General features: G+C 40.9%; 1 long non-coding RNA gene across 1 annotated transcript; it reads right to left on the minus strand.

Annotated features, from left to right (window-relative positions):
* Positions 1–793: 793 nt before the first annotated feature.
* Positions 794–7,211, minus strand: LOC148109723 (uncharacterized). Its single transcript, XR_015725331.1, has 3 exons — positions 6,948–7,211; positions 2,696–2,823; positions 794–1,146 (listed from the first exon to the last, which is right to left on the minus strand). It is a non-coding gene; the product is annotated as an uncharacterized LOC148109723 (long non-coding RNA).
* Between the last annotated feature and the right edge of the window lie 206 nt (positions 7,212–7,417).

Below are 7,417 nucleotides of genomic sequence, written 5' to 3' on the forward strand. Positions count from 1 at the left end.
GGACACATACAACAAACACTTTGAGTTCCTTGGAAGAAAGGTATAATGATGAGGATAATTTATTCCCATAGTGAGGCCCATTACTATTTCCATGGCAACAGACTGTGATGTTCTGAACATGGGACTTTGTGATCATCACAAGAACAGGATGGCAAAAGGCCCTGCTTAGACTCTTTGTCCTTGTGGATTCTTTGGGTAGTCACCCTTGGTGGCTCCCAGTTGTCTACAGAATTAAGTCCAAAGGTCTTAGCATGGCATTCAAGGCCTTCTCAGTCTGGTCCAATCATTCTAGGCTCATCATCTATTAATCCCAGAGCCCCTGGTACTCTGGCCATTCTCTACAGATCACTGTGTCCTGGACGCATCACATTCTTTCACGCCTCCATGCATTTGCTGCTGTCATTTCTCCTTACAGTACCCTCCTCTACTTCCTTTTTTTGTTTTTTAACCTAGTGAAATCCCCCTCATCCTAAAGGTTTGGCTCAAATGTCACCTTCTAGATGGCTCTTCCATGGCTCACCCAAACATCAGAAATAACTCTTCCGTGCTCCCAACATTTTGCTGAAACAGGTATAGTGATACCTAACTTCTTTTTCTTTTTTTTCCTTTCCTTAGATTTTATTCTTAAGTAGTCTCTACACTCAACATGAGGCTCAAACTCACAGTTCCAAGATCAAGAGTCACACACTCTACCAACCAAGCCAACCAGGTGCCCTGACACCTAACTTAAAACAAACAAACAAACAAACATACTTATGTTTATATCTCTTTTACCTGAATTTGAATTATTTGCTGTTGGGATCGGTTTTGTTTTTTAGACCACCCCAATTACTTTATATGATTTCTTAAGATGTCCTAAGGGCTAGAGGGGCAGGCATTTTATCCCCCTTTTACTACTAAGGTTTGGAAAATGTAAGTGACTTTGATAGGTAGTAAGTGGCAGACCCAGAATTTCCCTGATAGAATGGAAATATCGTGGACTTTGCAAGGCATATCTGGGCTCAACCTAACCTCCCCTTCCTCTCTGAGCTTCTGTTTCTTCACCTTGAAATGAAGATGACATGACTTCACGTATGTGAAGGTGCGTGGCACATCATCACCACTCAGGTCATGGTAATTTTCTTCTTTCCCCCTTTCCTGAAGCATCTAGAATCAAAAGAAAATTTTTCTTCCATTTTTGTTTCCCAAATTTTTATATGGTGCTGAAATTCAGATGAAGAAGCAAACGAACGTCATTAGCATCTCCCAGAGGGGAAACTTTGCCTTAATTCCCTTATCTGGAATCTGGTTCAATGAGGGAAGCTACCTAATCGAGTTGTAAAAATTTAAGGAAGCCATGTATGGATGGATACCTGAAGCTCTGATCACAGTGTTTGGTATGCAGTTAAGTACTCAGGATGTTTGCAATTTCATTATTACTATTATCTCATTAGCATTATTATTATCATTATTTGGGGCATGGCAGAACAATAGGCCCTGTGAGAATGATAGGATTAGCAAGACGGTCTCACGACTCTGTCTTCATGCTTCCCCCCCACCCCGGCCTGCCTCTGTACACCCCAATGTCCGCACAGTCATTTCCTCCTATTAGATTGTAGGTTTTAGATAGGACTTCTGTGCCTTATCTGAAGTTCTTTCTGTTGGGTGGACCCAAAACAAAGCTTTCAGAGGAGAAGCCTTCAGGAAAATGCTGAATGATACCTCTCCGAAATGAGCACTAAGACTGAAAGGAGGTTCAAAAGCCTCTGGCTTTCTCACCATCATTAAGATGTTAATTTTCAGTGGTGGCATGTTGGCAGGGGAGCCATTTTGGGGGAAGGTTGTACACATCAATGGGCTACTGGATGGAGCTTTTTGATACTTTAGGTAAACTTGTAATGTTTCCTCATAGGACATAGATGATTCCCAGACTAGAAGACAGACAGCGCCTGATCTCGGGGAGATATGCGAGGGTCTAAAGAAATGGTCCTGGAAAACACGTCCATTGGGTCTTCAAGCTCAGCCCCACCCAGACGATCCAGGGGCAGGATCACTTAGATAATTACTCAGCATATACTTTATGCAGTACCGCCTTTCTTTTAGGCCCAGTGTTGAACCAAGCAATACCATGAAATCCTGTTTAGCAACCTGCAGTCTCCTCCCCGCCTCGCCCCACCAAACCAATCACTTAATGAGAAAGAATATTACTACCTTCGGATAAAGGAAATATGGCTCAGGGTGTTTAAGTGACTTGCCCCAATATCACATGCGTAAGTGATAGAGGAAGGGATTAAACTTAACCCAAGTCTCTAAGATCCGGGGCTCATACACGTTCCCTGATGCATCTCCTGGCCTCCTGGGACCACTTGGAGGGTACCCAAAAAGAGTCATTGCTGGTGATCACACCCCAGTGGCAGGTGCTGGCCAGTCTGTCCCCTTTCTTATTATCCGTCATGCTACAGTGACGAATCAGAGTTAGCTTTGTCATCTCTCCTTCTGGCCATCACTTAGACTGTGGTCTCTGGTCTGTGCCTTCTTAGAATGGTCGAGGCCCACAACACTCAGGGTGCAAAGGATTGCAGGGAGGAGATTTGTGGTGTGGTGTGTCCTTTAATAGCTTCCTTTTTAGAATCCCCCCAATTTTTTTTTTTTTTTGTTTTTTTTGTTTTTTTTGTTTACAGCTGGGGTAGGGTGGGGGGCATTGATTCTGACTCACCACACTCTTTGAGAGGCTCTGACTCATCTCAGCTCTGGTGTTCTTCCAACTCTGTTCAGAACACTGTGGGTGCCCTTCCCCAGCTGCCCAGGAGCAGCCAGACCCGTTCAGATGTGCTTGCTTCAGCCCTAAATGACACCAAGTTCATTAGTAAATTAGACACACACACAAGAATCAAAGACTCCCCAGCAACCAACAGGGCTCAGGCAAGTTTTAGACTGCGTTGAAGCCAAGATTAATGTGCAATACCATTAGAGTGAATTGACTGCTTTGCATTCAAGCATGCAGTTTACAACAACATTGGTAGTATTATTGATAGTTGAAGGTTTATCTTAAAGTTTAAAAACTTATAAAAGTTACCCATAAATATTAAATATTAGTAGTGGAAAGTTAAGCATGACTTTTTAAAGTTAGGTATAAGTTGAAAGAAATAGACTTCTCTGTATTCATTTTTTTAGAGCTCTGTATAATAAAATATCCGTCCTGACTTTGGGAATATGTAAGAGGTCCCATTTATCAAAAGAAGCCAGCTTTAACTGCTCAACTGCTTAAAGAATGACCCCTTGGCTGTTTCCAGATAGTAAATGGCAGGTGTTTCTTCAGTACATAAAGGGCTCCAAGTTCATTTAATTGTTCCTGATTGCCATTTTAATCACTATGCAGTGACTCCATTTCAAAAAAAGAATTTTGCATTTGGTAGACTTTGGGCGTCACACTGTCTTTTCTTTCCACGAGCCTGTTCTGGTTCACTGTCCAGCGGAAGCCTTTCCCTGCTCACTTACTGTCAAGAGTGCTTTGCTGCCGACTCTAACTTGTAAACCTTCAATTTCCAGCACGGATCGTCTTCTGTGAGGTGGTTTTTATATTACATCAAAAATGGTCTCATCCTGCAGTGAGTACCCTGCACAACGGCAACGAACAACTTCCTTTTGGGGCAAGTTGGCTTTATCTCCACTTGTAAGAACAGATGTTTGTGCGTTTTGATGAACCCCCATCCAGGATCTCCTCTGACTTGCTTCCTTCGACATTTCTTGTTTTCTGACACCTTCCACTTGAACTTCCTGTACCTTTGCAAGGTCGATTTGCAAAGGTACAGTGATAGGTGGATAATAAGATTTCTGTTACCTCCCTTGGCTACATTTTAAAAATGTTTCCTAGTAATTTGTGTTCTGCAAGAAATGAAACAGAGCCACGGTTCTGCAGAAACTTGATAATGTCCTCCCTAGAGGACTCTGCACCGCTCAGCCTCCTGGGGACCGGCGCAGCCGATCCTCCCTCCGGGGTGAGGGCCCTCCGCTCATATATTTTAGATGTATTTGGAACCAGGGAGTTTGGGAAGACAAAGGACGTTTTAAGGATTTAAAGAGAAAAGAAGCCGCCTACATTGAACTCATTCCCGTGCCGATGTTATTACAGTCCCTGCCTCTGACACCGCATGTGTTCCGGCTTTTAGCAGGATTGTTCTCCCAGCTTTGCTCTGAAATGTAAAGCCCCATTGCCCACTGCAAGTCTTAATGAAAAGCAGCTCATAAGCAAGTTACGTAACCTAATTGTAATCCAGGGATCAGCTTGGTTATATTATTTAAAGAAATAGCATCCATTTTCTGTGACCTGATTTAGAAAAGAAACCGAGGGAAGAAAAAAAAAAATACCCACTTCAGCACTCGGCTCCCTGTGCTCATTCTAATGAGAACACTTCTAAATAATTCAGAAACAATGACTTTTAAGAACATTAAACCCAACTTAGCTCAGGTTTATATCTCAAAGCAGCTTTAGCTGCTTAAAGCAAATGATAAATGATCGTGAAATATGGAGCTTATTTTTGCAGACAAGTTAGTCATTGAGTGAGTTTAATTTCCTCATCAGTTCCTCACACGCAGAGCCGACTAGAGGCACGATGCCAGGGAATGCTGAGACGCACGAGCTCTGCTCTCAGGAAGCTTACAATCTGGTTAGGGTCAGTAATAATGTACCATCACCGACTCAATAATTGGAACAAATGTACCACAGTAATGTAAAATGTTGACGGTAGGGAAAACAGGGTTGATGGTTGGTGGCGGGTTTGCAGCAACTCTGTGCCATTTTTGCAACTTTTTTAAAATCTAAAACTATTCTAAAATTAAAAGTTTATTTTTAAAAACCTGGATAGGGAAACAGTTGGGTACACAAATAGAAATGCATCTATGCTTATTGCCTGGTTTATAGAAATAAAACCAGGCCTGCCTAATAGGGGGCTTCGTAAGTGCTACGATTGCTTTATGAACTTCAGAAGCACACGACTGGATTAATCATAATCCTGATTCATGTTAATAATGTGTCAGAAATCAAGGACTATGATTGGTTCTTTGGTCCTTACTAAACCTCATTTAATTGATTGATACTGTATGTATTATAATAATACAATAAACCACCCAGACCCACCTTTCAACCCAAGAGCTAAAAGGCCTCCATGACTTACGTAAACTTACATGTCCCTCTTCCGTCCCATCCCCCAAATGTCCCCTCAGTAGTAACCACTCTCTTTAGTTTTGCTTCAATCACACCCTTGCTTTTCTACACATTTTATTACACATATGTTTGGGCCTAAACTTTATGCTAGCTTTATTTGCTTTTGAATTTACATGTTGTCTTCTGGGACTTATGCTTTTGGCTCAACGTTATGTGCCTAAGATTTATTAATAATGTTGTGATTATAGTTAATTCATTTTCGCTGTCGTATAATATTCAATAGCAGGAATGTACCACAATTTATTCACCATGTTCATCGGTGGTTTCGAAATTTTTGCTATTACAAATGGGTTCTGCCATATGTGTCTCCTGGGAAATGTGTGCTGACATGGCCATTGAACTAGAGCTTTACGAGACTGAACAATCTTAGAACAGTATAAGAATCACAGCTAAACAGTTCACTTACATAAAACATGTTATGTGTGTCCAGGGCAGAGCATATAATATAAATTCTTCACCTTTGAGGCAAAGCATAATAGGAATGATACACTAATTCCATGTCAGTTGAGATTTGATTTGGCTCTACCATGAAACTGAAATTAATATTGGCTTAAATATCCATGTTGCTCTCATGTAAAACATCCAGAGATGAGAGGCCTACAACTGGCATGACAAGGGCCACAAAGTTGTCATGGATCCTGGCTTCTTCCAGCTTTCCAGTTTGCTATCGTTAGAGTGTGAGCTTTGTCTTCATGATCCAAAAGGCTGCTCAACTTCTAGCCATTATATCTGCCTCTCAGTCAGTAAGAAGGAGAAAGAAAGGGGAACAGATGCACATCTTTCATTCAAGGACCCTTTCCCCAAATTGCACGTGACATTTCTAATGACATCCCATTAACCAAAAGGTAGACACGTGGCTCAATCCTAGTTTCAAGAGAGGCTGTAAAATGTAGTGTTTATTCTGGGCATCCCTGTCCTTAGCTAAAAATTCTATTACTAAAGAAGAATGGGAAAGGGGACTTTGAAGACAATTAGCAGTATCTGAGAAAATTATCACAGCTAAAGTGAGAGCAGAAAAGAAACCAACCCAACAAAGATTTATGTCGAAAAGTATACAGAAAAAATAAACACTGATAATATCACCACCCAGTGGTTACCACCATTAACTTTCTGAGATCTATTCTTCCACACTTTTTCATCCATATATACAACCAGCGTATCCAGAACTATACCTATATTTCTATAAATATATCCACACATTACTTTTAAAGGGACTGTTTTAATTACTGCAGTAAGTCAAAGGGAAAGACAGCCAGGTTGTTTTTCTCCCTTTAAACTCTTAATAAACTTCATGGGAAAAGCAACACTGGAGTAACCATAGGAAAGAGGAGAGTGTGTCCTATATTTGCGTGTTCATATTTCTCAGAGTTGCTAAATGCAAAACAACTTTAGCTGCATACAGTGTACTCTGAAATAAGATTTTAAAGGTGAATTTAAAAGAAAAATGATTAGCCATCCCAGAAAAAGTACAGGCATGTCTTCAAAAGGGAAAGTGGCTGGAAAAATTCACAGACACAAGAAATCTGGAGAAATCCATCAATAGAGTTTCCTAGACCATAGGTAGGGAGATTAAGTACCAATAATTATTACCCCTAAGCATGCCCTACCAGATGAGCACATGAGAGGCTCTTTGGGGATCTTTTCTCTGTAAAAGAGTCTCCGAGATAGTGAACCAACATGCCATATGACCTTGGTCAAGAAAAAGGATGATTATATAGGCTGCAAATTCACTCAACAAACTTACTGGGACTATGTTCCTGTCTTCATGGAGACCATAGTACAGTAGAGGAGACAGAGAGGTGCCTGTAAAGATAAGCGGACATTTACTGTGTGCCAGACACCATACTAAGCACTTTACATGTATTACCAAGTTTAACACTTATACCAATCTATTCTTATTCTTCTCCCCCTTTGACACATGAAGAAAATAAAGCTATAGGTTAGGTAACTTGGTTGAGGTCAACAAAGCTAGTAAGTGGCAGAGCTGAGATCTTACCCCAGGTCTAACAGATTTTAGAGCCCCTGCTCTGGACAACCCAAGTGGTTATTGTCACAACAAAAGTTTGTACAAAATTCTGAGGGAACACATAAAAAGCATCAAATACCTGCCAGGGGAAAACTTGTAAAGCAGCACAAAAATGAAAAAATTTGAAGTATGAATATAACGTCAGTAGTGCTGAAATAAAGATGAATGTAAGCATTGATAAACAAATG

Source organism: Ursus americanus, chromosome 7 (genome assembly GCF_024610735.1).
Source record: "Ursus americanus isolate L20-20 chromosome 7, mUrsAme1.1.p, whole genome shotgun sequence".
Taxonomy (NCBI): Eukaryota; Metazoa; Chordata; class Mammalia; order Carnivora; family Ursidae; genus Ursus; species Ursus americanus.